The sequence below is a fragment of the Ailuropoda melanoleuca genome, chromosome X (assembly GCF_002007445.2).
Source record: "Ailuropoda melanoleuca isolate Jingjing chromosome X, ASM200744v2, whole genome shotgun sequence".
In the NCBI taxonomy this organism is placed as follows: Eukaryota; Metazoa; Chordata; class Mammalia; order Carnivora; family Ursidae; genus Ailuropoda; species Ailuropoda melanoleuca.
In genome coordinates, this window is record NC_048238.1 from 81683255 (window position 1) to 81690542 (window position 7288).

Here is a 7288-nt window from a genome sequence, read left to right on the forward strand (position 1 = left end):
TCTCTCTCTCTCTGTTAAATAAATAAAAAATAATAAAAAAATAAAAATAAAATAAAAATAAATAAATAAATAAATAAAATAAAAAAACCAAGGGGCGCCTGGGTGGCTCAGTTGGTTAAGCGACCACCTTCGGCTCAGGTCATGATCCCAGGGTCCTGGGATCGAGCCCCACATCAGCTCCCCGCCTGCTTCTCCCTCTCCCTCTGCCACTCCCCCTGCTTGTGCTCTCCAGCTCTCTGACAAATAAATTAAAAAAATCTTAAAAAAAAGTAGTATAAACCAGTAAAATAATTAGGAAAAGTAATTTAGTTATAACCAGTAAAATTGCAAATATGCTTATCACTTCTAGATAAATCAACTATTTACCTATAAATAATCTCACCTGTACAAAAGGAGAGATACACCTATAAGGCTTATTCCAACATTTTTTCTTATAAAAAAAACTGAAAACAATTTAAGTGTATACAAATTGAATTCATGTTCATACCATGAAATTCTAAAGAACAATAAAAGGTTAATTAACTTGATATAAACCAACATAGATTTCAAATAATGTAATTCTGAGTGACAACAAAGACAGAGCTTCACATCATGATGACATGTATATAAAGTTAAATAGAATGAATACTTAATTATATATATAATACTTATATACTCCAAAAATATGGACTTTAAGGATACACAATACTTTCATGATAATTGCTTCTTCTGTGTAGAAAGGAGAGAATTAGGGGCGCCTGGATGGCTTAGTCAGTTAAGCATCTGCCTTCAGTTCAGGTCATGATTCCAGGGTCCTGGGATCGAGTCCCCCTGTCGAGCTCTCTGCTCAGTGGGGAGTCTGCCTCTCCCTCTGCCTCTGCCCCTCCCCCTGCTTGTGCTCTCTCACTCTCTCTAAAATAAATAAATACAATCTCTAAAAAATAAAGAAAGAAAGGAGAGAATGAGAACTGGAGGTGGGCAAAGGGGAACTCAACTCTCTATGTTCTGTCATTAAAATAAGTTGAAATGCATATGAAAATATCTGATAATCATCAATTCTTGATGATGGGCACAGGGATGTTTTGATATTCTTTGTAGATTTTTGTAATTTAATTTCTAAAAATAAACAGAGGAAAAGAAAAGAAGGTTGAAAGGCCTCCTAACCTACAGGAAATTGAGTAATAAAGTTAATAGGTCAAACTTTACGAAGCATGTTCAAATTTTCGTATTACCTTTGAGGATACATATTCATTTCAAATGCAAATATGATACCTTTAACTGTGCCTTTTACGTAGATAACTCAAATAAATTCCTCAGTGTAGTTGAAATCATAATAGTCCAATTCTATGACTACATTACCAAAAACCTGGAAATTACCAAGAGAGTAAAGGAAAAAAACCAAACAACTTTGACTTTGAAAAAAAATCTGAATTCATCTTTCAAAAAAGATGGCATGGAAAAGGAAACAAACCCACAAATAATGTTATTAGAAAATAATGAGAATTAGTTTTGCGATACAACAAAACTCTCCCAGAAGATTTTGAGAGGATTTCTGCTTAGTGAGTACATTGATATTTTAATATTTTCCTTGGGTTTATTTTGTTTAATAAATTAGAAAATCAACAACAATGTACTCATTAAGCAGAAATCCATGAATCAAGATAAAGAAAAAACAGAATTAATGAATAAATGGAAATTGAGGCTAAGGCTTTCAAAAAACAGTTTTTAAAATATTGACGCATTCTTCAACATGAATGAATCTCAAAAACATTATGTTAAGTGAAAGAGCCAGTCATAAAGGACCACGTATTGTATGATTTCTTATACATGAATTGTCCTTATCGGAAAGTAGATCAGTATTTGTCTGGGGCAAACTGACTACAGATAGCAGAAGAGATCTCACTGGGTAAATGGAAAAGTTCTAACACTGGATTTGGGTGATGGTTAAACAGTTCAGTAGATTTACAAAAAAATTATTGAATTGTATACTGAAAGTGGGTACATTTTATGGTATGTAAAGTATATCTTAATGAATTGTTAAGTCTAATTTTTCAGCCTTATAGTTAAAATATTAACTTCATTTAAAAATGAGGAATATCTTCACTGGAATCAAATAGTTCCTGTGTTCTATCAATATTAATAAAGGTTAAATAGTTAATTCAGGGCAGCTATATGAGGAAAGAGTATTCATTTCAGAGAAGGGAAAATTCAAATTCTCTTAATCCAGTACACGCTTGGCATGTTCAGGAACTTTATGGATCAAAGAGTACAATTTTTCAGTTATAAGAAGAATAAGTTTTGAGATTCTAATGTAGAGCATGGTGACTATAGTTAATAACACAGTATTTATGCTTCAAGGTTGCTAAGATTTGGTCTTAGGCATTCTCACCACACACGTACACAGAGTTAACTGAGGTAATGAATATGTCAATTATCTTGACCTTGGTGATCATGCCTATATACATAAAACTATATACATAACATTATATATTTTAAGTATCATATATACTATAAATTTCATATATTATAAATGATATATATAATATATGTTAAATAATATATATTAAATATCATATATATCATATAAATATGTATTATAAATATACAGATAATCATTATGTTGTACACTTCACATATATATATGATCATGTTTGTCAATTATCCCTCAATCAAGGTTAGGGGAAAAAAAAACATACGGAAACCAATACGGTTGAAGTGGAATGAGAATGGAAGAGCATTAGCAGGTAAGGTAAGACGGCAGAGGGTCAGATCGCGTAGGGACTTACCAGGCCATTGTTAGGGTTTTGTCTTATTATCAGAAGGAGACGAGACAGCACTGGACGGCCTTTAACAGAGGAGTCACATCATTTGACTTGCACATCGGTTCCTGTTTGGATGGTTGACTGTAGGCCGCCAAGGGCGGAATGCACGGAGCTAGTTAAAAGAGGCTACTGCAATAATCCCGGTGAGAGATCCTAGCGGCTTCGTTACATTTCTCTTTTCCAGAACTTGTATTGTCTCTCTGACATCCAGGGTTTCAAATCCAAATCCTGTCCGGGAATTCCGAATCAATTCAATATTTATAAACATTTAATAAGCACACTAATACGCAGAAGGTGTTTTAGCATGAAGAGGTTGGTGCGTCCGCCCATAAAGCGTTCGTGACTGTCATCAATAAATCCTAGGAGTGTTGGATTTAGAGTGGGAAACCTCGTTTTATATAAATGGCTAGGGGTTGTAGGAAAGTAAGGTGGGGGTTGCCGGCAAAACAAAACAAAACAAAACAAAACCGAAAACAAAACCGATGGGAGCAGAGCCGAAGCGCCGAAGCTCCGGCTGTTCAGGGTGGGGCTTTGTAAGGAGGAAAGACCGCCGCTGGGGGTGGCTTAGTCAGTTACGCGTCCTCCTCGAGAGCTGGGGTTGAGTCCTGGGTAGGGCCCCTTGTTCAGTGGAACCTGCTTCTCCCTCTGCCTGCTGCTCCCCTTGCTTGTGCTCTCTTTCTCTGAACAATAAAATATTTTTAAAAAAATAATAAATAAAACTAAAAAAAAAAAAAGGAGGAAAGTTCATCTGTTCAAAAAGAAAAAAAAAGTGGCTTGGGGCTGCTGGGCGGCTCAGTCGGTTATGCGTCTGCTTTCAGCTCAGGTCACGATCCCAGCGTCCTGCTATCGAGCCCTGCGTTGGGCTCCCTGCTCGTCAGGGAGCCTGCTTCTCCCTCTCCCCGCCTGTCCCCCTGCTTGTGCTCTCTCTGTCAAATAAGTAAATATCTTAAAAAAAAGAAAAGAAAAGTGGCTTGGATTTCAACAATCATTACTCGGAGACAGAAGATGAAATCTTGAGACTGAGGAAGATAGAATTTGGAACTAAAATCCTCGAAGAAAGCCATAACAGTCATAGGGCTACGTTGTTTGAAAGAACAGACTAGAAGAACACCCACCTACAGATACTACATATGATAAAGTATGTGTATCCAGAATATATAAAAACTCTCAAAATTTAGTAATAAACACCCCAATTACCAAATGACAAAGTATTTGAACAGACACTACACCAAATAAGATATTTGGAAGGCAGGAGCACGAAAAGATGTTTAACTCATTATGATTAGGGAAATGCAAATCAAAACCAAAATGAGATTCCACTTTGCACCTATTAGAATGGCTAAAATTAAAAAAAAAAAAAAACTAACCATCCTGGGACACCTGGCTGGCTCAATTGGAAGATCATGGGACTCTTGATCTTGGGGTCGTGAGTTCGAGTCCCACGCTGGGTGTAGAGATCACTAAAAAAATAAAAAAAAATTTAAAAAGACTAAAAAAATAAAATTTAAATAGACTAACTGTGCAAGCTTCTGGAGAGATTTGGAGGAACAAGAGCTCTCATTTACTGCTGTGGGAAAACAGTTTGGTAGGCTCCTAAAAGTTAAACCTACCAAATGATCCAGCCAGTCTATGCCTAGATATTTATGTAAGAGTTAGGAAAATACATATCGGTGCAAAGTCTTGTGCACAAATATTCATAACAGCTTTATTTGGGATAGGCAAACTGGAAACAACCCAAATATTCATCAGTAGGTGAACAGGTAAGTTGTAGGATGTCAATACCTTAGAATAGTCCTGAACAATAAGAAAATACTGAATACGAGCTCCATATAGCATGACATACACAGCGACATGAGAAAAATCTCAGAATAATAATACTGAACGAAAAAAGCCAGACCAAAAAAAAAGTTAATACTACATTATTCCATTTATATAAAATTCTAGAAAATGAAACCTAATCTCTAGCGACAGAAAGCAGATCAGTGGTAGCCTTGGAAGGGAGGTAGTACTGAAGGGAGGTACAATGAAAAGGGCCAAGGATTCTTTTGGGGTGTTGGATGTGTTCGTTATCTTGACTGTGGTAATGGTTTCTTGGTTGTAAACACCTGTCGTATGTTTTGACTAAATTAATATCATTTAGGAACACATACGTTGGTAAGTAAACGACAAAGAAAGCGAGAAAACTAGAGCTACAAAAGTCCAAAGAGTTTATCTCTGTCAGGAGGAGAGACGGAACAAGGTTCAGAGTAGCACCCTGGAAATGTTCTATTTCTTGACCTCTGTGGTGGTTTCTTGGATTTGCATTTTAAAATTCTTCATTAAACTGTACATATGTGTTTTATGTAATTTTCTGAATTTGTTTTATTTCATAATAAAAAAGAATAAGCAATGGTTAATAAAAACTGGTGGCTATCCTAATAAATTTAAATAAGTCTTGAGAACATAAAACAAACTTGAGAAGGTTTAACAACAGATTAGGATAGAAGTCGTTAACAGAACATATAAAACTTGGAAAGTGTTAGGATCTCTTCTCTATCTCACTAAGTCCCATGGATTTAAATATATTTGTATGCTGACAACTCCCAAATTTTTACCTCTGGTTTGTTTCCCTGTGAATTTTCAGACTTGTATATCCAAATGTCCACTTGCATGTGTACTTGAAAGTCAAAAAGATCTGAAAATGGCATCCTGACATCATATTGGCAAAATTATAGAAACGTTCCTATTAAATTATGAATAATACAATATTACCTATTTTCAACACTGTTATTTAACATCATCCTGGAGCTTCTAGTTAATGCAATAAAATGAGAAAGAAATGAGCAGGGAGGCAAGAAGGGGAGGGAGGGAGAAAGGGAGGAGAATCTACAAACTATTAGAACTAGTAAGAAGTTTAGCAGGTTGCTAGATACACTATCTCAGTAAACAGAAATCAATAGAGTCCCCTCATTAAAATTTACCAATCAGATAATGTGATAGAAACACAGCTATAATTCAAAGTAGCAACAAAAAAATTAGGTACCTACAGATAAATCTAGAAAAAGTTGTCTCCACTCTTTAAAGATAAAATTATATAGCATTATTGAATGCCATAAAGGAAAACTAGAATAAATACGAATGTGTCTCATGATTATGGGAAAGAAGTTTCAATATGAAATTAAAAAACGACAATGCTTTCCAAAATAATTTATGAATTCAAGATAATTCCAATCAAATTCAGAGTGGGATTTTTTAGAAGATTTTATTTATTTATTTGACAGAGAGAAAGAGAGAGCACAGCAGGGGGAGCAGTGGGCAGAGGTAGAGGGAGAAGCAGGTTCGCCAAGCAGGGAGCCTGAGGCAGGCGTCGATCCCAGGACCCTGGGATCATGACCTGGGCCCAAGGCAGACGCTGAACGACTGAGCCACCCAGGTGCCCCCACAGTGGGATTTTTTTAATGGAACTAAACCAATTGATTCTAAAATTTATATGGAACAATTAATATTTAAGAGTAGCCTAGAAAATTCTGAGAAATAAGAACAAGAGGGGGAAACTTGCCCAATCAGATTTTAAGGCTATAATAAGCTGTAATCATTTAAATATCAGGGTAATTTGCAGAGATAAAGTAGATGACTAGAACAGATCAATTCAGAAATACATTTCATCATAAATAGGAGCTTGTTATATAAAAGATGCAATCCTACACATCAGATCAGGAAAGGCAAATAATTCATAAAGAGATGTTGGAAAAATTGACTCTCTGCGTATGAAACTTTTAAAATTAGGTTCATAGTCTAAATTTCTAGTTTTAGGTTCTTCTTTTTTAAAAAGTCACTAATTTAGGTGATTCATCTATACAACATTAATGTTTGCATTATTAATTAACAAGGTGAAGATACAGATTTTATTTATTTGTCAGAGAGAGCGCACACAAGCAGGGGGAGCGGCAGGCAGAGGGAGGGGGAGAAGCAGACTCCCCGCTGAGCAGAGAGCCCGATGCGGGACTCGATCTCAGGACCCTGGGATCATAACCTGAGCAGAAGGCAGCCGCATAACTGAGCCACCCATGCGTCTCTAAACCGGTGATATTTTTTAGGGCAGTTTTAGGTTCACAGCAAAATTGAAGGGAGATACAGAAATTTCCCATAACCCCCTGCCCCCCCCCACAGCCTCCTCAATTATCAACATTTCCCCCTCCAATAGTGGTGCATTTATTACAGCTGATGAACCTACGTTAACACATCATAATCACCCAAGGTCTGTAATTTATCATAGAGTTCACTCTTAGTGTTGTACATTCTCTGAGATTAAGTGTATCATGGCATGTATTCATCATTATAGTATCGATACAGAGAATTCTCATTGCCCTAAAACTCCTCTGTGCTCTGCCCGTCCATCCTCCTCCTCAACTCCTGGCAACCACTGGTCGGTCTCTGCCGTTCTGTCTTTTCCAGGATGTTGTATAGTTGGAATCATACAATATATAGCAGCATTTCAGATTGGCTTC

The 7288-nt window shown here is 36.3% G+C and overlaps 1 protein-coding gene across 1 annotated transcript in view; it reads right to left on the reverse strand.

The window, feature by feature from the left end:
* Window positions 1–3279, reverse strand: part of LOC117797384 (testis-expressed protein 13B-like) — a 17667-nt gene extending 14388 nt beyond the window's left edge. Inside the window, exon 1 of the mRNA XM_034649043.1 lies at window positions 2766–3279. The gene's annotated coding sequence lies outside the window, so the exon portion shown is untranslated. The remainder of the gene's footprint in view (window positions 1–2765) is intronic.
* Window positions 3280–7288: the final 4009 nt, after the last annotated feature.